This window comes from Pelecanus crispus, chromosome 11 (assembly GCF_030463565.1).
Source record: "Pelecanus crispus isolate bPelCri1 chromosome 11, bPelCri1.pri, whole genome shotgun sequence".
NCBI classification, from domain to species: Eukaryota; Metazoa; Chordata; class Aves; order Pelecaniformes; family Pelecanidae; genus Pelecanus; species Pelecanus crispus.
In genome coordinates this window covers 17,181,462-17,201,936 of record NC_134653.1, presented here as the reverse complement: position 1 = coordinate 17,201,936, position 20,475 = coordinate 17,181,462, and the positions used below count along the sequence as shown (strand labels likewise).

The window sequence follows — 20,475 nt, the reverse complement described above, 5'->3', positions numbered from 1 at the left end:
AAGCCATTCACTGCCATTTCTCAGAGCTGCAAAGGGACGTTTTCTGCTAGCACCATCAGTTCCCTGCCAGGTTGGCTTGGGAGCCGCAAGCCTTCCAGCATCACTTCTGCAGAGGCTGAGAGCGCCCGGTTCAGCTTCAGCACTGACAGTATTCATCTCCAATTAATTCTCCTCTTTGTAGTGACTCACTGGCTTCCCCAAAGCAAGGCGGGCCTGACCCAGTGCTGATGTTTGATGGTTAGTGGGCTGTTAGCATCCAGCGTACCCTTCTAATGCAGAGATGCATGTGGGTGAGAGCGGGTGTCCCTCCGGCGCGGACAGTTTCAGGATGAAGCGCACTAGATGGTGCTGTTCAACCTTTGGCTGTGATTTAAAAGGACCCTGCAAGGTCATAAGTGGTGCCAAATTTCAGTTTTATTAAAAAACCTTTTTGAAACTGGAGGATAAATAGAAATAACCTGAAGTGTGGGGTCCTACACTGATTGCTGTGAGACAAAGGGCAGCTCACCCTCAGAGGGACCCTCTGCATGCTGCGTCTCTGCCTTGTGCCTGCAGCACCCTCACTTCTGAGGCAGGAGTTAGGGTTTGGCTATGTGAGCAGTGATGGCAGAAGGGGCTGCCGAGAAAAAAATGTCCTGGAGTGGAAGGGGAGGCTGATAGCTCTCTCTTGGACCATTGGCAAGATGACATTTGCAGAGCAGGACCAAGAAGTCAAGATAGAACTATTGGCATTATGCACCAGGAACCGAGGGCACCCCAACGAGCCCAGCTGGGATGAGGCACCCGCAGCCTAGTGGCACTGCCATGTAGGTGATGAGCAAGTGGAGCCACAGGACATGGCTGGAAGGAGAACAAAGCCGAGAAGTGGCCACAGGTATGGACGGGCTGGGGGCTGGGAGCCTGGACCTCCTGTCCTGCTGGGCTGGGAGGTACTGAGCACCTCCCCACACGGGCAGCGAGGATGCCCGCAGGCAGCAGAGCCAGGGGCTGGGGGTGAGAGCTGAAGCAGACAATGCTGGTTCGAACCTTCACAGCATCCCTTCTTGCAGGAGGCACTGGTCCAAAGATATCTCCCCATCCTGGCAATGTCAGCCCCGCCATGGCATCCACAGAGCAGCAGGAGCTGCTTTCCGAGTGCCCATGGTATACGGGTCCTGCAGGCAGCCTGACGTACTTCCTGCTTTGGATTCCCCACCACAAAAGAGGCAAATGCACCCAGATTTGTCAGCTTGCCTTGGATTTGCCTCCAGTGCTGGGCAAAGAGGGTGAAGCACCATTTGGACGCCAAGCTTATGCCTTTTTGCTCAGATGCTGCTCTTTTATAAAGGCCATGCCTGAGCCTGCTGTTCCAGGCAGGTGGGAAGGGTGCAGGGCTCAACTGTCCTGGGTGCTCAGGTCCTTCCCCTCCAGCAAAATCATCCCAGTTTCCCAGTCAATTCCCTTTCCCACATGGGTGTTCACTTGCAAATCCTCAGGGTACTCTGGGGGTCCCTGGGCCTCCCCCTGCAAGGTACAGGGCTGGAGCAGGTGGATGGGGCAAAGGTTGTACTGCTCATGAAAAATAAGAGAAAGTCCAGCCCTCCAGCCAGGGTGGCCTCCTTCGAGAAACATAACTGCAGGAGGGCCTAGGCCAGCTCAGGCAGCAGTTTTTGCAGCTGCCAGCATTTGCCCGTGGTGGTGCAGATGCCCGTATGGCAGAGGGAAGCCCCCGCAAGTTACCCAGAGCCCCTGCAGCATGCCAGCACCCTGGCCTGTTCTCCACAGGGTCTCGTTCTGCCTTGAGCCCCAGCAGCATCCCCACTTGGTGTTTCCCCTTGTGCCCACCCTGGCATCAGCCTCCTTCCCCCAGCTCTGCCTTGCTGTCCCCTGACAGATTACGGAGCCCCTAAACCTGGTGTTTCCCCCCGAAAAGATTACGGATGAGCTCATGCCACGCCTTGGGAGGCTGCTCCGGATGAGCTGATGACCCGATAACCAGCCAGCTATTTCTCTCACACAGTAACAACATTTTGGGGTAGGTGCAATTTCCTTCTAGAAAATAATCTGTAATTGATGAACCGTCCAATGATGCTCTAGGGGTTGCATAAAACCTGCGGCAAAAGCTATGCGACTGAGGCTACAAGTGAGATTTAAGGTTGAAATTTAAGTCCTTAGACTTTGACATCACCTGGGCAGGGACCTAGCTTCTTCTGGGACCTCACTCAGGGTGGGAGTAGGTGGTGGGTGGCTGCTGAGCCCATCCCTGCTGATGCAGCATGTGTCCCAGCCCTGCTCGGGAAAGGAGCCGGCACTGCCCCTCTGGGCCACGGTGCAGGAGAGGAGCGCACAAGCCAACGCCAGGACCTTGGTGTCTCCCTGGCCCTCCACCTGGCCCCCGTGCCACTTTTCAGGAAGAGTTGCCCATGTCCAGCAGACCAAAGAGAGCCTGCCAGACTCCTGCCGGATCTGAGACCCCGTGACTCCCCTGGTTTTGATCAACCGTCTCTGCCAAAAGCCATCACATACACACTTGTCCAGCATCGCCAATGCCCAATGCTCTTCATCACCAGCCGGTGAAGGCGGGCACCCCTGGGAGATATCCCGCCCCATGCGGCTTCCTGCACCCACCTTTGGGGTCCACCCCAGGCCTGCGCCCTGCATGCCTGCCTCTCCATGCTCCAGACCACCAGGCTCTCTGCTCCTCTCGGGGGGCCGGGGATGGGACGCCGTCCACGCGTGTCCCAGCAGCGCCACTCTGCAGAGAGAAGAGATGTCAGCTCATCCCCGCTGGGACCACCCTGCCCAGGAGATGCTTGCAGGGGAGCCAGGCCAGGTGGGGACACCCTCTGGTCCCCACTTGCAGGAGGGGGTCCTGCTCCCATGGTCCTGAAGGACACACTTCATATCTTGGCCCTCCATGAGATGGAGATGTCTGGAAGGGGCTCTGCTCTGCCCTGAGCCATACTGGGACTGTCCCCTCCCTGAGCACGGGGGCTCTGGAGCAGTTATCACTACAGAAATGGTCCCACCTTACAGAGCTGGGGAGGGACAGAGCAGTGGTGTTGGGGGGACATCCCTGTCCCTGGTCCCCAAGCCCCACTGCAGACCCAGGGCTCACCCACCTACCCCAGGGCATCTCTCGCTTGTCCTCTGCGGCTGCTGCTCTTGGTGTCCCTGTGGTGGGACAGGACAAGGTCGGGACATGGTGGGCACCATCCCTGGGGAGGAACGCAGGGTCCAGCTGGTGGCTCACATTGTCGACAGCTGCATTGAGACAGCTGATCGCTGCTGGCAGGGTTGTCCCAGAGCAGCCTGTGCTAATTCAACCTGTTTGAGCCTGGCAGCAGAGGCAGATCTCCTTTATCCAGCCATCAGTGATCCCGACCAGCTGGCCTACTGGGGGCTAAGGGAAGGCTGATGTCAAGAATCCTGCTGGAAATATCGGTTGCTCTGCTTTTGCAGATCTGTTTTGCAATACCAGGCAAGATCTTCTGGCTTAGATGTGGTCCCTAGCCTCGCTGGCAAAAGCAAGCTCAGCGATGCCTTGATGTCTGTCCTACAGCCTTGCAGACTTCCAGCCTGACTGTTTTGATAAGATCCCTATCAGCAGTCTGGGTTGGGGAGCAAGCGCTTGTTCCCACACTCCTGGCTCACCCGTCCTGGAGGGTCAGCTCTCCCAGGGAGCTGGCAAAAAGTTTTGTGATAAGTAAGGTCTGTTGACCATGTTTTGGCCAACATCTGGTGACCAGGTGAGGGCCAGTTGGATGCATACTGCTGGTTTTTCAGTTCTTGTCTGGGACGAGGCTTGCTGACAGTGCATCTTCTTTGACGAGTTTCTTCCCAGAGATGTGGAAGATGGTCAATAAGCTCTCTAACATGCAATTTTGGTTTATTGCGAGTCCACCTAGTGGCCCATGGGTTTATGGCCAGCTTTGCCAGGCACCGTGAGGCTTGTGATGACATCTCAGAAACACTCATGCACCCAGGACAAACTCTGGAAATTATTTTACCTGCGGAAGTACCTGACAGGTACAGTTCAGGTCTCAACTCGCCATTGCCCTTCTCCAGGAGAGCTCCTAGCCCATGAAGTGACAACAGCAGCTGAGTTTGTGGCTGCTGTGTGCAGGTTCAAAACCCAGCCAGGCTTTGGCTGGAGCAAAGGATCCTTGTGATCACATCGGGTGCTGCTGAGGGAAGCCCCATAGTATTTTGGCCCCTTATTTCTCCTGCAGAGTGGTTTTCCTCACCACTTCATGCCTCTCAGACAGGGCGTTAGATGCTCCTCTGAAAGATGCTGTTGCCAGGAGAAGCATCATCTCGGAGTGCTCAGGCAGGCCAGCAGCCAGGCTGGGAAGCTGTTTGCAGCTAATTGCTGGTAATGGTCTCCTGGTGGCTGCCCACTGGCAGGCAGACAGGATGGCCACACTTGTGGGAAGTCAGAGCCTGCCAGCCAGAGCCCTCGCTGGACTCTTCTGCAGCACAATGTCCTGCACCAAGAGACCGCGTCTGCTCCAGACCAGGGGGACAAGCCAGTTCTGGCTGGGGGACCCCTAGTCCTGGCAGGGCACTTCTGGGAGCCCCCTGCTCTTCCAGCTCTCTGGTAATGCAGCCACAGAACCTCCTGGGGTCTTTCCCTACCCCTGCTGGGGCTCCAGCCTCCACCACTCCTTTCCCAACCTCCCACTTCCCAGCAGCACCTCCAAAACGTCCAGCCCTGGTGGGGGTTGCCCTCCTTTGCCACCTCCCCTTTGAGGTGGCCCTTCCTTAGAGCAACCATCCTGCACCCATCTCCCCAGTGATGGCCAACCCTCCCGGCTGAGCTGCTGGATGGGACCCCTGTGTCACCAGCACCCAATCAGGGCAGCCAGGGCTCAGCACAGGCAAGTCCTGGAGCCCCTCCACCCCTGGTGACCTGCCTGAGGGCTGCACCACCTCTGGGAAAGTAGGTTTCTCTGCAGTGTTCCTCTTCCATGGTGGGAGCGAGGTCCTAGGAGCGACACCAGGAGAGGCTCTGCACTGCTGGATGCCAGCTGAGATCCTGACCAGCTAAGCCAAGATGCTGGACCCAGCCCAGCAGTGACCCTGGGGTTTACCTTCTTCCTTCTGCAGAGAAGAGCAAAAATGCACAGATGTCATGAGGAGGAGGCCCTCCTGCTGCACCATCTCTGCTGTGGCTGGAGGTCTGCAGACCAGCTGGAGACACCCAAGTGTTCAGGGGCTGGTGGGGCTGTAGCTGTGGGAGGAGGCTGTGTGGGTGGGCAAGCTGGTGAGGGCTCTGCTGCTCCTCATTAGTGAACTGATGCTGCACTGAGCCACAGCTGATGAGCTGGGGGTGCTCAGTGAGTGCCATTTATTCATGCTCTTATGGAAGAGTTCCTCAAACTCTTCTGCTGCTTTAGCTGCCCCAGCTCAAGCCCAGCCCAGGAGATCATCCTGGGGTTGACTCATCTCAAGGCTTTCCCTTACCGAGATGTGGAGAGCATCAGAGTCGTCCTGACACATAACTGGAGAAATTGCTCACAAAATCATTCACTGTGGGAGGAAACTTGGAGAAATGGGGGGGGTCTCTGTCTTTGGAGGTGACCAAGATGTGCTCCACAGCCAAGACAAACCTGCCATGGTGCTGGATGTCAGCCATGAGATTCCCCGTCCCCTTCTGCCAGCACTTCTGGGACCATCAGTGGCCCCTTTCTGCTCGTGCTCCCCACTTGGTAGCTCTCTTCCCTGGGTGTGAAACCTCAGGCCACCTCTCTCCTAAAATCCCCTCTCCTTCCCGTGCCACAGGTGAACTGCAGCAGAGCCAAGTCCTCTCCGGGACAGGATGGCTGGGAGCCAGGGGAGATGTGGGCTAGCCATCATGAGCATCCCATGGCCCTCTTCTTCCCTGGGAAGGAGACAGCAAGAATCACTCGGCAGAGATATAAGCATCAGGCTGGGCAGGTGTTTCAAGCTTTGCTGTGTTCCATCTCTTCCAGACACCAAGCCTTGGACCATCTTCCATAAAGTGGTGCTGCTTCACAGCCCTTTGGCCCCTGTCCCCATCAGGACACGGAGGCTGCTGCCGTACCCTGCTCTGCAGGGCTGGACCCACCTTCTGGTGTCCAGCCTGCCCATTTGCAGCCATTTCACACCACTCGTGCTCGTGCCAGCCGTGTCCTTCAGCCTGCTCAGCTCTTTCCCCTGGTGGGAAGACAGCAGCCCGATCCCCGCGACCTCGGCTTTTCTGATCTCAGTGTGCTGGGGTCTCCTGGTCTTCTCCCAGAGGATGTATTCCCCACTCTGACAGTCCTGCTGGGCCTTCTCTTATTAATGTATCTCCTCTGCCATAAGTCCTTCAATGGACAAGTGTTGGCTGGTGTGGTGACCAGCCTCAGGAGAACCCATGGCTGGCAAACACAAGCAAATCAGGCCTCATATTGTGTTTCATCCTGATCCTTTATAGTTACAATTGGCCAAAGCACAAGAAATCATGTTGTGGTGGATGTACAACACCAAATCTTGCCAGACCTTGGACTTAGCAGCTTCCCCTGCATGCCAAGGACATGCTGTGGAGAACGTCTCACAGAGAAGGTTGACATAGACTTTGATTGTTCCCACACTTCTCTGACCCCCTGGGACCATGAGATAGGGTGAGCACCCATGGGCTGTGTCTGGAGATGACCATCTTGTGGGCAGCTGTCCCATGACACGCCAGCCTATGCTGCAAGCCATCCCAGCCCACCTGAGCCTTCTCCCGTGGTGCAACATGGAGCAGAGGTGCCTGCAGAGGAGGTCCATGGCTCCCTTTTCCCAGTGGAGAGATATTTTCAGATGTCCAATGCTGAACATCTTTAACTCAGGCTATTTAGCTCAGTCTCACATTCAACAGCTGCCCAGAGCCTGGGACCTCTCCAGCCCCTGCTGTTAAACTTCTGTCTGATGAAAACAGAACATTTAGCCTGAATTCTCATCCTCTGTCTCACAGGTGGTTTGTGTTCCTGGTGTGTCGGTCTGGCCTAGCAGCTCCTGTGCTTGGTGGACCTCTGGATGTGCCATGCAGAGAAGTCAGAAGTTTTTGAGGATGCCTTGGTGATGGTTAGAGCAACGGGCTGGGTTGGGTAACAAGGGTCAGTGAGTCGGGTGCCCTGGCAGCCCCCAGTTCACTCCAGCCTTTTGGAGAGCATCTGCTTTCACGGGTGGCATCCAGATCCCTGATCCCCATCCCTTGGCTCCCTTGGTGGTTTTCAGGATGGATCATTCAGGGCCGGTGACTCATGGCTTTGCACTCTGTATGCGCATCCATTCCCTGCAGAAATTTTTGAGCATTGGCCAATTTAACCACATTTGAGGAAGACTGTAGTTCTGGAGGACTCCAAGTACCGGTGAGTGCAGTGATAGTGGAAAAACTTGACCTGGGGCTTGCAGTATCCCTTGGAGGCCATTTCTTCTGCTTCCCAGGCCACTTACACTGGTGCCACCCATCAGTGCCCCATTAGTGCTACTCCCATGGCTGAACACCCTGTGCCCACCTCAGGGAGGATGTGGGGGTGTGGTGACACCCCCTCCCCTCCCCAGGAGAGGGCTCCTCTCCTTTGCTGTCCCTTGTCATGAGGACAAAAGCCCGGCCAAGCCCTCTGGGCTCTTTGAAACAAGCCCTTTTGGTCCTTCCAGTGCTGTGTCTCCATGAAGATCCTCATGGATCTGAGCCAGCGGCCTTGAATAGCACTGAGCTACCCATGATGTGAATAAGGACATTTTTGCCTCAGTGGCATCCTGGGAGGACCATGAACTCCTGAGTGAGCTCACCCCACTGGAGACCCTTGTTCCTTGCTCTGTGGAGGTCTCTGCTGCTCAGTCCTGTTCTCATCCCATGGCCACCAGTGCCCATCCAGCCAGGTGTTTCACAGTCATTTTCAATCACCAGCTCAGTCTGTGGACCCAGCCTGGCCATCCATCCCCTCCTGCCCTGTTGTGGACTGGGCGTAGGCCCCCACCCAGCCCTGCCCCAGGGCAGCCCATTGCTCAGGATGGGCCATACCTGTGGCCTGAAGGAGCTGGGTGGCCGGTGTCCCCTGCTCACCTCCAGCAACCCGAACAGCAGCTCGCAGCTGCCGCCTTGACCCATCTCAGCTCAGTCCCACCAGCTCCCACTTCCTCCTGCCAGAAGACCCTGCATCGGCTGGGCTGTGGCCAAATAGTCCGCACGCGCGTCCCACCTGCTCTTTGCCGGCGATGTTTTTTATTTGCTCTTCAGGTTCCTCAGCTCTGGTCTCTGCTTTCCCCGGGTTTGGAGGACAAGGTCTACCCACGCGCTGCTCTCCACCTTGCAGTGCCAGCCCTTTGCAGCTCTTTCCTTGCATCAGTTGTATCCCATGTTCTTGTGGGAAGGTGACTCCCCCCCACCCCAGGGCAACAGCACCTTCCCAGGGTAAATCCCAGGGGACCCTGCCTGCCCAAGACAGCTGTTCTGGGGGGAGTCACCCCAGCTGTGCCCAGCTGCCAACTCCCCATGGGAACCATCACCCCAAAACCAGGCACAGGACAAACCTGCCCTTGCAGCCCTCTCTGCTGCCACCGCCCTGGCCCTGGGGGGAGGCAAGGAGTGAGGGTCCTGGCGGGGTCCCAGTGGGGTTTTGGGGCTGGCCAGTGCTGGGAACATCCCTGCCCTCTTTGTGCTCCGCCTGGTAAGCGGCGCAGTGCAAATATCAGCCGGGATCTTTGAAATGAAAATAAAACTGATAAAAGTCGGGCAAATCCGCCGCCCTGGCCCCCGCTGCTGGCCCAAGCAGTGGCTCTTTCTGCTGTCAAGCCGGCTCCCGCAGTTATAAATACATTATGTATGCCGGTGTCCGTCGGCCAGAGCCTTTTGTTGATGCTGAATATGTCCTGGCCAACAAAAGTGGACTGGATTAGCCACAGTGGATTAAAAGATTTTCTTCTTAGAGTTTACCTAATAATATAACAATTGACATAGAAGGTCTCTTTGAACCCTACACGACTCTCTTATTTTACCATCTGTGAGTTTGCTTTCCGTGCCGCTCATGGGGCGCCTGTCTGCCGGTGGTGCTGGTGGTGGGAACGCTGCCCGGAGCCAAATTTGTTGCTGAGCAGAAGAAAGCAGCCCGTATTTGAAGAGAGGCAGCGGGAAGGGAAAGTGGCACAACTTCTGTCCTCCTGCCTTTGTCCTCGGCCCTTCTCCTGGTGGCCCACTGGGCTCGTGATGCCGCGGTGTGGGAAGAGACCCAAGGAGTAGGCTCGAGCGATGGGGAAGCCGCCTGCTCATCTGCAATTCGAGGAGTCTGGAGAGGTCCCCGCCGGAATAAGCTCCTTTATTAATCACAAATTTTGGGAGAGTTGCCGAACTGTGAGCCGGTGGTGTTTGCTCATCTCGGTTTCAGCTGTTGGGCTCTGGCCACTGTCCCCGGTCTCCATTGCAAGATGGGTCAGGCAGCGGCAGCAGCGACACCGGGAAACATGGAGGGCAGCGGCAGCAGGGGAGGAAGGCTCCCCCCCACCATCCTGCGGCGCCGCCACTGCTCGCCCCCTCCTCCGGCACACCCCGCCGTCCTGGCCCTCCGGCTTTGATCTCATACGGGGGGGGCCCCATTCACAAGTCTTTCATAGCAGCCTTTGGAAATACCCGTCCTCAGAAGTCGCGAGTAATGAGATGGGGAGACGACGAGCAATTTAGGCGCCGCTCTTTCTTGCTTGCGTTTTTTTTTATCTCCATCTCCCCCCTTTTTTCTTCCCCCCCTCTTTTTTTTTTTTTTGCAAAGACACTTCTGTAGTGGTGCCGACTTTGTGTGGGATCGCCACGCCACCCCAGACCTGCCGGGGGGGGGCAGGAATATGGGGCTCACGCCTCTCAGCCGGGGGCCTTTGATGAAGCTGCTTTGCGAAATTTGATTTGAAAGGCCTATGATGGCAGTTTGGGGAGAATGGTGGAGCCTTTCTCCACCCGCCTCTCTTTGTCTCTTGCCCGAAGGGGGGTTTCATTGTGGGTGCCGGGGCAAGGGGGTCGGGGCGGCGGCGTGGGTGGGGTGGGGCAGCAGAGGGGACCGCGGCGCAGGAGAACAATAAGCGGGGAGATGGGGAGAGTTGGGATTTCTCACCTGCCCGGGCGTTCGCAGTCCGCCATGACGGGAGCAGCCGCCCTGCTCGCTGCTGTCCGGAGCACTTTTTTCCCCCAGACTCTTGAACCTATTTCCCTTTCTTGGCAAGTGTGTGGCTGGAAGATGGGAATCTTTACTTTATATTGCAGCTTGGGCTTCCCAGCCTGATTGGCTGCGGCCAGGACCAAATGCTGGTCCTTCCATCCCATCGTCACTATGGCAACCGGCCCCGTTAGGCACCACCGATTTACTTATAATTGCTGGGTAAATAGTCAAGACAGGCCGCTTTCATCCCGCACCGAGAGATTGCTCTTCCTCGTTGCCTTCTTTTCCCTTCTATTTTTTTTCTTTTTGGAGGAGGAAGCCCTAAAGAGCAGTAACACTTAAGGAAAACTCTTTGAAGGCTGTTGCAGAAAGTGGCTGCCTCCCCCTGGCCAGCCTTTCCCCATCACTCCCACTGCACAATGCCCTGATGCCGGGGCTTTCCTGCATCATCGTGCAGCCCTCATCATCATCTTCCTCCAAGGAGCGGCGCTGGGTGGGGATGCGCGACACCCCGTGGGTGTAAGGGTCTGGCTGTGGCGGGCTCTTGCTGCCAGGCTGGCAGCCATGGCTTCTGCCTTTCATGGGAATTTCACACCAGTTCATCCAGAGAGCAAGGGTGGGGCCGAAGAGTCCTCCGTTGCCTCCGCCCTCCTTCCCCAAAGCTGCCATTAGCGATTCATGTTCACAGCATGTGGGGTTTCTGCCTGGGCACCAGTACTGCCTGGCCCAGCTGGCCCTTTCGCCAGTTCTGCGGGACCTGATGGTGGTGCTGGCTGGGATGGGGCGACTCATACCTCTGGCCCTGGCCATGGTCATCCTTGGAGGCCAGGATGCTGGGGCACCCGCTCTGCCCCGCCTGCCTTCATGCTGAGCCACTCCTTGCCAGGTCTGCAAGGCACGGAGCCTCTCATTACTCCTGGAGGGTGTGTAATGATGATGGACAGAGTGATACGCACAGGTCTTGTTGCCAGACCTGTGAGCATGGACCAGAGGTGGCTGCACAGCCCACAGGATAGAGGAATAGGGTTTGTGCTCCTGGCCAGGTGGGTCCCGCAGGTGAGAGGCAGGCGGGAGCGTGGCCCCGCCCTCACGGTCCAGGGACAGACGCTGCATCCAGAGAACAGCAAACAGGTGCCCAGCCCAGCCTTGCCGGCTGGAACACCCACATGGGACCTGCTTCTGTCCCCACTGGTCATCGCTGGCATCAAACAGCAGTTCCAGGAAAATGGGGATAAAAGGGTCCTAGGGAGAACCTAAGGGCTGGAGAGACCCTATGAAAACACAGAGTTTATAGGCAGCAGGGCAAGAGAGGAGCAGGGTGGGCTTGAGGGAAAGGAAGGCAAGGTCATCTTCCCATTCCCTCCTCACAGCCATCCAGAGGGAGGAGTCCATCAGGGCAGCTGCAGGAGGAGCACTGGGAGACACTTCCCAAGCCCCTTGCTTTGGTGCTGGCAGTGAGAGAACCAGGTGATTCCCACCGGGCTCGCTGGGGAGTGCAGAGGAGACAGGGGTGACCACAGATGACCATGTGAAACCAGATGAGGAGGGAGCAGCAAGGAGCCATGGGACCAGGGGCTATCTCCAAGGCTTCTGAAGGAACTGGGGGATGAACCAGCTGATCCTCAAACACCCTTACCTCCCTGCTCCTGGAAAGGGCAGTTTGGAGCCTGGCAGTTGTGATAATGATTTTCTTTTCAATGTGTTCCAGGGTGAGCCAGGAAAGGGCAGGCCACTAACTGACAGCTGTACCAGTGAGTTAGCAGAGATGCTCCTGAAAACAGACTTTGTGGGCACCTGAGTAAATACACCCTGCCTGGGAAACTAAGATGACTTGCAGAGGGAAGGCCTGACTCCTAAGAGCAGCCAGCTTCGAAGGTGTCAGCAGCAACGTCTGGAGGCGATGCATGCGATACAGCCCTCTTAGGTGTGCAAAGGGCTGGTGACAGTGTTGTCACCGAAGACTTCCAAGGAAGTGCAGCAGCCTAGGGAAAGGGGCTGGCTGGTGCCCGGAGCAGCCACTGCCAATGCAGCTGGTCCCAGTGCCAGGCCAGCGGGGCAAACAGCCTGCCTGGCGTCCAGGGGCGAGCAAAGGGAGGCACTGAGGGCAGGGCTCTCACCACCCACACTGGGGTCAACAGCTGGCTCAGGGCAGCTGGGGAGGCTCAGCTTAAACAAACGTGCCGGCCAGCTGCAGGCAGGACATGGCTGGCCTCGATTCAGCCAAGCACTTCAGCACCCAGCTCGCTGTAGGGCAGCGAAACAGCGAGCCAAGCAAGCGGGTCTGTACCATGCAGCCGCCCCAGGGATAGCATTACAGCCCTGGCTTTAAAGCCATTTGCTGCATGGCAGCCGGCTGTGCTTTGGGACCAGGAGCTGGCCTGCTCTGGGCTCTGCAAGGTATTGGGGGGGATCAGAAGCCCTGCAAGGCATGGAGGGGGCGGGGTTGGGACCCCGGAGCCAGGAGCCTTGGCACAGCCTGGGTGCTGCCGTCCAGCTGCGGGTCCCACCACACTCTGGTCCTGCCTGGGGTTGCTCTCCCACTTACACTTTCTCTATTTTAAAGGCAGCTTCTCTGTGAAGTGCTTTGGGGCTTGACTGAAAGGGGATCGCTCCCTTCCTGCTGAAGACAAGCTGGTACCTCTTCAGGCACCTGCAGGCCAGGGGCCCACCCGTCCCCAATCCCAGCAGTGGGAACCTTCCGCCTGCACTTGTGGCTAGGGACCTGGGCACAGGCACCAAGGCCATGGAGCCATGCTGGCAGCGCTGCGCTGCCCTCCCGAGCATCCTCCAGCAGTTCCCATGGTAACTCCCCAGCTCACAGGCTCCAGAGCCCGCACGGCTTTAGCCACACGCACCCACTGGCCCCACTCTGCGCCTACTGCCCCAGCTCCTATGCCAGGGTCTCATCACCCTCTGCCCTCTCCTCCCACCATTGCCATACCCTCCTGCCACCCGGGACCTTCTGGCCCCTCTGCAAGGGACCCACAGTCTTGCACCCCCCTGCAGAGAGCTGCTCCACAAGCCCCCCCAACACTCTGGTACCTTCCCCAGAACCCTGCAAAGGCCTTAATTCTCCTTCTTTCTGCAGCGTATCATGCAGAAAACAAGGAAAAATTGGTAACAGCACAGCATTTATGGAGGAGAGGGGCGCTGAGCAGGACAAGTGAGTCTCTATATGGGTGATTTCCCACCTCCGCACTTCAGTAGGTTCCGGCTCTGCACATCCCAGGATCACCTGGCTGGGCGGAAGCCTGCTAGCCTGGCACCTGCATCCGAGGAGATTTCCCCCAATTTTTGGTGCCAGTGCCCAGCTCAGGTCCCATGCTTTAAAACCAGTGGTAGAGAACTGCTGCAAAAAGAAAAGGCCACAGCTAATGATTTCTGGAGAAAAAGCCTTGCAGCAAGACTTGAAGCTCGATGTCAAACATACTGAGGTTACAACGTGAGAAAGAGGAGAAAATACCAGGTACAGTGAAGCCTTGCTCTAGGAGCCAGTGTGACAAGGCTCAGTTCCCAGAGTTGGAGCAAGGCAGCTCAAGGTTAGGAGCAAAGACTTTCCACCACTTGAAACCTCCCAAATCCATGCATGGCTTTCAGGAGGAAGTATTTAACCACTCAGGTCCTTGACCAACCTCAGAAGTCTACGGACAACATCCTAAGAAATAAAATGAGTGGGTACACAGATAGCATTGGGCTATTGGGGCAGAGTCACCCCACATCCTGCTGGGCAGGTGAGACTCAGATGGGAAGGTCTACCTGGGTCTCACAACACATTCAGGAAGGATCTGTATCAAGGAAATTTAAATGCCTTGGAACTAGTGGACAAGTCCCCATGTGAATAGATACCTGGTTAAAACACAAAGTGGGCATTCTGCAGCGGTGCAAAGGGAAGGGCAGGCCCCAGGGGCTCTCCATGCAGCCTGGTGCTCCTCCAGCAGCTGGGAAAAGGGAGGTTATTGGGTTTGCTGATGATACCTGGTTGATCAGGGCAAGAAGATGAGGGCTGGCTATGAGGAGCTGCAAAAGCATCTTACAGGACTGTCTGGAGATTAAACAGCAGGCAGAGTGCAGCCTTTATAAAGGCACACAGGGAAAAATCCAGCCTGGCTGTACAACAGGGAGCTGTCCTCACAAAAACGAATAGACTGCTGCTTACATGGATGAATAATCCAGCGATAGCTAGGAAACACCAGCACGGTGCTGGACAGCTCTGACATGTGGGGTGAGGATGCAGCTCCATGAAACACCTGCCCCATCCCTTGTACCGGCCCCAGGCTGCTTTGGGACCCTGAGGTAGTCCCAGGGATGAGCTCTGCCGGTCCCAGCCCTGTCCATGCCAGGAGTGCTGCTGGAGAAGCCCACTTTGCAGCTGCTCCCTTTTCCCTAGCATCTCCCATCCCACATGCTCCCTCCATCACCCTTCACCCCAGCTTGGGACACACATCCCTGGGGGCATCGATCCTTCTCCAAGCAGCCACATCCCCAGGTACCTGGAGGCCCTGGCAAGCAAAGCCCTGCTCCTGTCTCAGAAATGCCATTTTCTGTATTTGCCAGAGTGCTCTAACTGGCCTGAAACAGCACCATTTTCAGTGTTACCATGGCGATGGCTGCCTGGTAAATGCATGCAATGGAGATGCACATGAAATGGCAGAGTCCAGCCAGGCAGAGGTGCCTGTGACCAGTCCCCAGCTGGCACTGCAGCCCCTTGCACCCTCCAGCCCTTCCTCCTGCAGCCAAGGAGCCCAATCTGAGCCCGTGACATGCAGCAGGAGCTGTGGATGGGGGTAACTCCACATACCCACCCATGCTCTGTGTGCCCAGAACCCCTGGTCCAGTGTCCCCAGTCCAGCTCAGTCCATGGCTGTAGGAGAGATTGCAGCAGGAACATGTCAGGAGTAGATGCTTTGGGCAATTAATGTATTTTCATATGTAGATTTTACGAGGTTTTTTTCTTATGACTCCTTAACGCAAAAGCTAAGCTCCCCCACAGCTCTGCCTGTGTCCTTCTCCAGCCAGGACCCTGCATCTGGCCCCAGGCTGGTCTCACCTGGCTGCCCTCCGAGCCACGTGTCCTGCCTGCAGCAGAGCCCCAGTGCTGTGGAGCAGGGCACCATCAGGCCACTGGGTTTGCTGCGACACAACCGGCCACACCATCTCTGCCTCATCTCCTGCAGGGCTGGGGCAGCTGGTCAGGACAAGCAGCGCATTGGGAACCAGCAGGACCAGGAAACCCAGCAGTCACTCATGGATAGCCGCCAGGGCCTTCTCCTGGACATGGCCAGCCAGTGCCCACGGCCAGCAGCCCCAGGGCATCCCCAGGGATGCTCATGCAGAGCCGGGTTGTTGTCTGCTGCTCCACTTTGATGTGCTCCTGGTGATCCAGTATGTGGCCAATGGCTCCATCCCACCATCCCTGCCCACAGTGACTTCCCCTGCAGGTGATGGCTTGGTGCATGAGATACTTCCTTGGGTGGATGGGAGAAGAGAGCACAGCACAAGGCTGCAGAAAGACCTTCAGGCAGGATGGTGACTGTTCATACCCTGGAGGAGGGCAGGAAGCAGAGCTATTAAACTCCCTATCCTCCTGCCCAAACAGGGTCCTTCCCCTCCAGCCAGCACTTGGTAGCTGGTGATCTTCAGTTCATTACTGATACCCCCTCCTCAAGCTGATGCCTGTTTTGCAGGGAGCTTCACAAGGTGGAGTAGCTACTAGAAACTGCATCACATAAAAAGTGAGGTTGGGACGACCTCTGGAGGTCTCCAGTCCAACCTCCTGCTCTGAGCAGGGCTGGCTGCAAAGCTAGAGCAGGTCACTCAGGACCTCGCCCTGTCATTTTGAAAACCTCCAAGGATGGAGGTGCCACCACCTCTCTGGACCCTGTCCCAGGGCTGCACCACCCTCCTGGGGAAGAAGTTTTTCCTTACGTCCAACCAGTGTTTCCCACAACACTACCCATGGCCTCCTGCCCTTCCCTGTGTCCTTCCAAGACGAGCCTGGTTCCATCTTGATCCCAAAAATGCAGAATGACTTGTCACGAATGTTACTCGCTGGCCATGAGGACGTTTGCTACTTTTCCCCATCACCTCTAAACACAAAGCAAATCCCAAGCAGAGAGCAAAGCTGCAGGGGTGAGCACAGTGTGTATCCCCAGCTGCAACAGCCCTCAGCATCCGAGTCCAGCTTTTTGGTAGAAATTGAGTCCTGTTGATTTGAAAGCAAACGTAACAGCTATACTTGAAAGGCGTTTGTTGGAATTGCCCAAGTGAGTTTCTAAATCTCTTCTTGATAAATGCCATAGGATGGGGGATGACTTTCAGGCTAAGTTTTGACCTTGCTGACACCAGGTTCATGATGATTCACAGTTCTAAAAATCACGTCCCTTTGCAGTGGCTACTCCAAACTTAAACCCTCAAAGCCACAAGGGAAAATGCAGGCTTGCCTTTGAGACTGGCATGAAAGGCAGGGACACACTGCTATTGCTAATGCTCCCAAAATATTACTCACTGTTTGAGTACAGAGGGGTCTGTTGGGAATTTACAAGTAAAATGCTGTTTAATTCGTGATTTTAGATATTAGTTTGTTGAGAAACATGGCCTTAATCTCAAGCTGGTTTTTGGATCGGTGACCACAGCTTGCTGGGAGCGATGAGCAAGATGGAAAAAATTGAAATGTTGCTTCAAGGTATCAGCTAACATGGACTTGGGAATTCAGAACTGTGAAATCAGTATATGTGTCCTGCTATTACTGAACAGCAGAATTAGTCCAGCCATCTCAACTGAGGCTTTCCCAGTTTGGGTTCTTTTCCCAGTTAACCTTTTTCTCTGCTTTATTGTTTGCAGTGTTGGGTTTGGGGATGATTCCTCCAGCCCTGTGGTACCAAGCTCCCTCCACAACCAGCACATAGGCTCAACTTTCTTTTTTCAAGGTGGCACTTTCATATTTGTGGTGGCATGCTGGGACTATTAAACTGTGTACTTTTGTTACCTGAGGAATAAGCTAAACGAGAATCTTTCAGTCCTGGATTGACCTTCTAACTTCCCAGCGCTGGTGGCTGACACCTGCACGTGTGCGTCTCCCTGCTCGCCATTTACATTCCATGGCTTTGTCCACCAACACCTGGAAAACTGCCAAGACTGGAGATCCCCCCTCTCTGCTGACCAGTCCCTGACTGCAGCACCCTCTGGGGGAAGTTTTTCCTCATCTCTGACCTGGACCTGCCAGTTTGTAGCCATGTCCACTCCTTGTTTCATCTGCCACAGCCATCTCCCCTTGTTTCATCTGCCCCAGCCATCTCCCCTTGTTTCATCTGCCCCTTCCATCTGAACCACGAACGAAGCTGCCTGGGCCAGGGGTCACCCCTCACCAGGCTGCACTGCTTCGGGTGGGTGATGGACCACTTTGCACCTCCCCTTGGGCTGCCTGGCCCTGGTGGCACCAGGAAGGGCTGTCACCATGAGACATGCTTGCGGCAGGCAGCCTTCGAGGTGGCTGTGACTCTGCAGGGTGGCTCTCAGGAGGTCACAGCTTCGCAGTCCGGGGGGAGCCCTAGCACAATGCATGGCATACCCCAGGCCCTTCCTTTGTTTGTGCTTACAGATGTGCTGCTGAGTGGTGCTCATCTGCAACGGCCAAGGAAACCTGAGGCTTGAGTGAAAGCCTCAGGCAGAGTGCTACGGTTGGATTTGTACAACTAGCCCCATTTTCCTTCCCCGTCAGAAGTCCTCCCAGCATTGGCTGCAGTCCCTGTGCAGGAAAATAAAACAACCAAGTGATTCTGTGGTCAAGATGCCAGCTAGCAACCATCTTGCCCATGAACTGCATTGACAGATTGCCACAAACCTTGGCCTGCCAGTTCTCCTTGGGATTTTTCCTTTCATTACTGTCTTGCCGAGCTCATTTTTCCCTGTTCCTCCTTCTGAGCAGTCTCCACTGCTACCCCAGCCTTATCTTAAGCTGCCAAATTCAAGGTGACCCTGCACAGAGCTCTCTGGCAGTTCATCAGTGGCTGTCATATCCTCGCAAGCTGCTGGGTCTCTACTCCCAGCCTGCATGTTGGCAATTTGCTATGCATGCTGCAGTGGTTGAACACAGACAGCACCTGGTGACCTTTGCTGAGGCAGCGCTTGGGTCTGAGCTGTGCTTGGCAGTCAGGCCCTTGCCCTGTCCCGGGGTGGATTTGCAGCCTCAAGCTGACAGGACCCAATTTGCACCCATGGGTTTGTGGCATCTGTGGCTTCCTGGGAACGTGTTGTCATGGCAAACAACCAGCTCCTCCGATTTCCCTTGCTAGGGCAGCAAAGGAACCTGGTATCTGCCAGACTGAGCCCACTTCGACAGATAAAAAAATACTACCACCATACAAGTAGAATCGAGCTCTCTCCCTTTGTGGTCAGAGCTGCAAACGAACAGGCATAAAACCATGACAGGTCTAACACTGGGGCCTGAGCTACTTCTCCACCTCCTCATGGTAACCTGGCTGGGGGTATTGTTGCCCAAACTACCCCAAAAGCCAGACAGGGGCTCCCTCCCCACCTGGAGACATTTGCTACTCTGTCTAGCAGAAGAGTGAGCCAGCCCTGCATGCTTGCTGCTATGCAACCATGGGCTTTGCTTTCTCTGAAGGTGCAGCATCTCTGGTCCACGGAATTTCCAGCTTTCCTTCAAGTCAGGAGAGCACTTCCATGAGAGTAAGCTCCCAGCCACACCCAACACGGGTATAGGGAAAGGAGCAAGGGGAGGGTTTCACAGTGAAGGCAGGATGAGAGAATGGAGGGCTCCAACTCAGAAGTCAGGATTAACCACATCCCCAATAGCTTCCCCATGGAGACACTCCTGCAGCTCCCACTGCACTCTTGCAGGGCCCCCATTAGCACACCCCCGGCCCCCAGCAGGACAGGAGCTCTCCCCCAGGTCCGGCTGAAAGCTCCTGCTACCCCTTGGCACCCACCAAACCTTCCCAAGGCAGCAGATCCTGGAGAACGGGTGTGCACAATGAGCAGCGAAGAACAGATCAGCTTCAAGGACAGGCAATACCAGCAGTGCAGCTGGGGAGGATGTACAGCCAAAGCTCTCCCCCAAGAGATACGGCACCACACAACTGCAAGATAATTTTACATAACTGAAACCTACTAGCCCCCAGTACAGAGAAAGAGCTGGTAACTGCCCACTCAGCCATCCCAAACAGCCCCCTCACTGCTGAGGAGCTATGAGGCACTCAGGGATCTGCACAGGGCTGAGAGCGGGATCCGGGCAGGCACCAGCCGCGCTCTGCTATAGCTGCACTGGGCCCGAGAGGCCAGACCCGCACCGGGTAAAGCTCCAGTAAAGCTATGGAGGTGGGCTGGGCCAGAGCCACAGTCTGGAGCTTTGCTCAGAGCTACATTAAAATGCATGAGCTGTGCTAGCCCTAATGATGAGCAGAGCTGTCAAACAAGGAGCTTGTCCCAGCTAATTATCTCTAATGAGGGCAGAGTGTCAGGGTCCCCAAGGAGCTGGGCAGCAGCTTCCCACTCAGCTCAGTTGCAGAAGAGGGAGAAGATAAGCAAATGCCATTGTGCTGGCCTAGCTACAAAATCATTAATTAGGCAAATGCGACCTTCTGTGCCAGTTTGCTCTTGAGAACCTGGACTTGCCAGAGCTGAGACATACAGGCAGGCTGGAAACATCCCAGCTTTTGCCACCCAACCTGTCCCCTGCAGTGCTAAGCCTCCTGCCCCCATGCAGGGACAGCACCGCGCCAGTCTGGCAGCCCCTAACCAACCAGCCCGGGGCTGTGCAGCTGTGCCACACTCACCTGGGGGCTCAAATACCCCTTGAGAGGGCTCCAACCCATTCCCTGGCCCAAAAAGCAGCAGAGAAGTCTGGTCTTCCTGAAACACCACCATTTAGGTCATATTCACCTCAACCACCTCCCTCATCCCCAGCCACCTAGCACAGCCCTGCAGAGGCTCTGTGCTTACCCAGCAACCACCTCCGCAGCACCTTTCTCCCAAACCTTTAAGGCAGATGTTAAGGCACTGGGAACTTCTGCTCCCTTGTGGTCCTACTCCATTCCAGTGCAGATGGGACCAGACACGCACTGCTTTACAAGCCCAGTTTCTCTCTTATCATGGGTCCTGTGGCTCAGAAACCAAGACCGTGCACTTGCCCTTACGTGCTAGAGAGGGGGAGTATGTCTCATCCCAAGGCAAGGTTAAGGCAACGTCTCTTCCTGGGGCAACAATCCAGAGATACGGTTCACATGAGGTCCATCCTGCAAGCTCTGTGCTGGTCCCTTACCTCAGAGCTGAAGGGAAAGGGAAGAGAGGCTGCTTTTTCTCCATCCAGAAACCCACTGCAGGACCATGAAGCTTACAGATG

General features: G+C 55.9%; 1 protein-coding gene across 2 annotated transcripts in view; it reads right to left on the bottom strand.

The window, feature by feature from the left end:
- Positions 1 to 2,690, bottom strand: part of AXIN1 (axin 1) — a 79,851-nt gene extending 77,161 nt beyond the window's left edge. For both annotated transcript variants that reach the window (XM_075718333.1, XM_075718334.1), the window contains exon 1: positions 2,608 to 2,690. The gene's annotated coding sequence lies outside the window, so the exon portion shown is untranslated. The remainder of the gene's footprint in view (positions 1 to 2,607) is intronic.
- Positions 2,691 to 20,475: the final 17,785 nt, after the last annotated feature.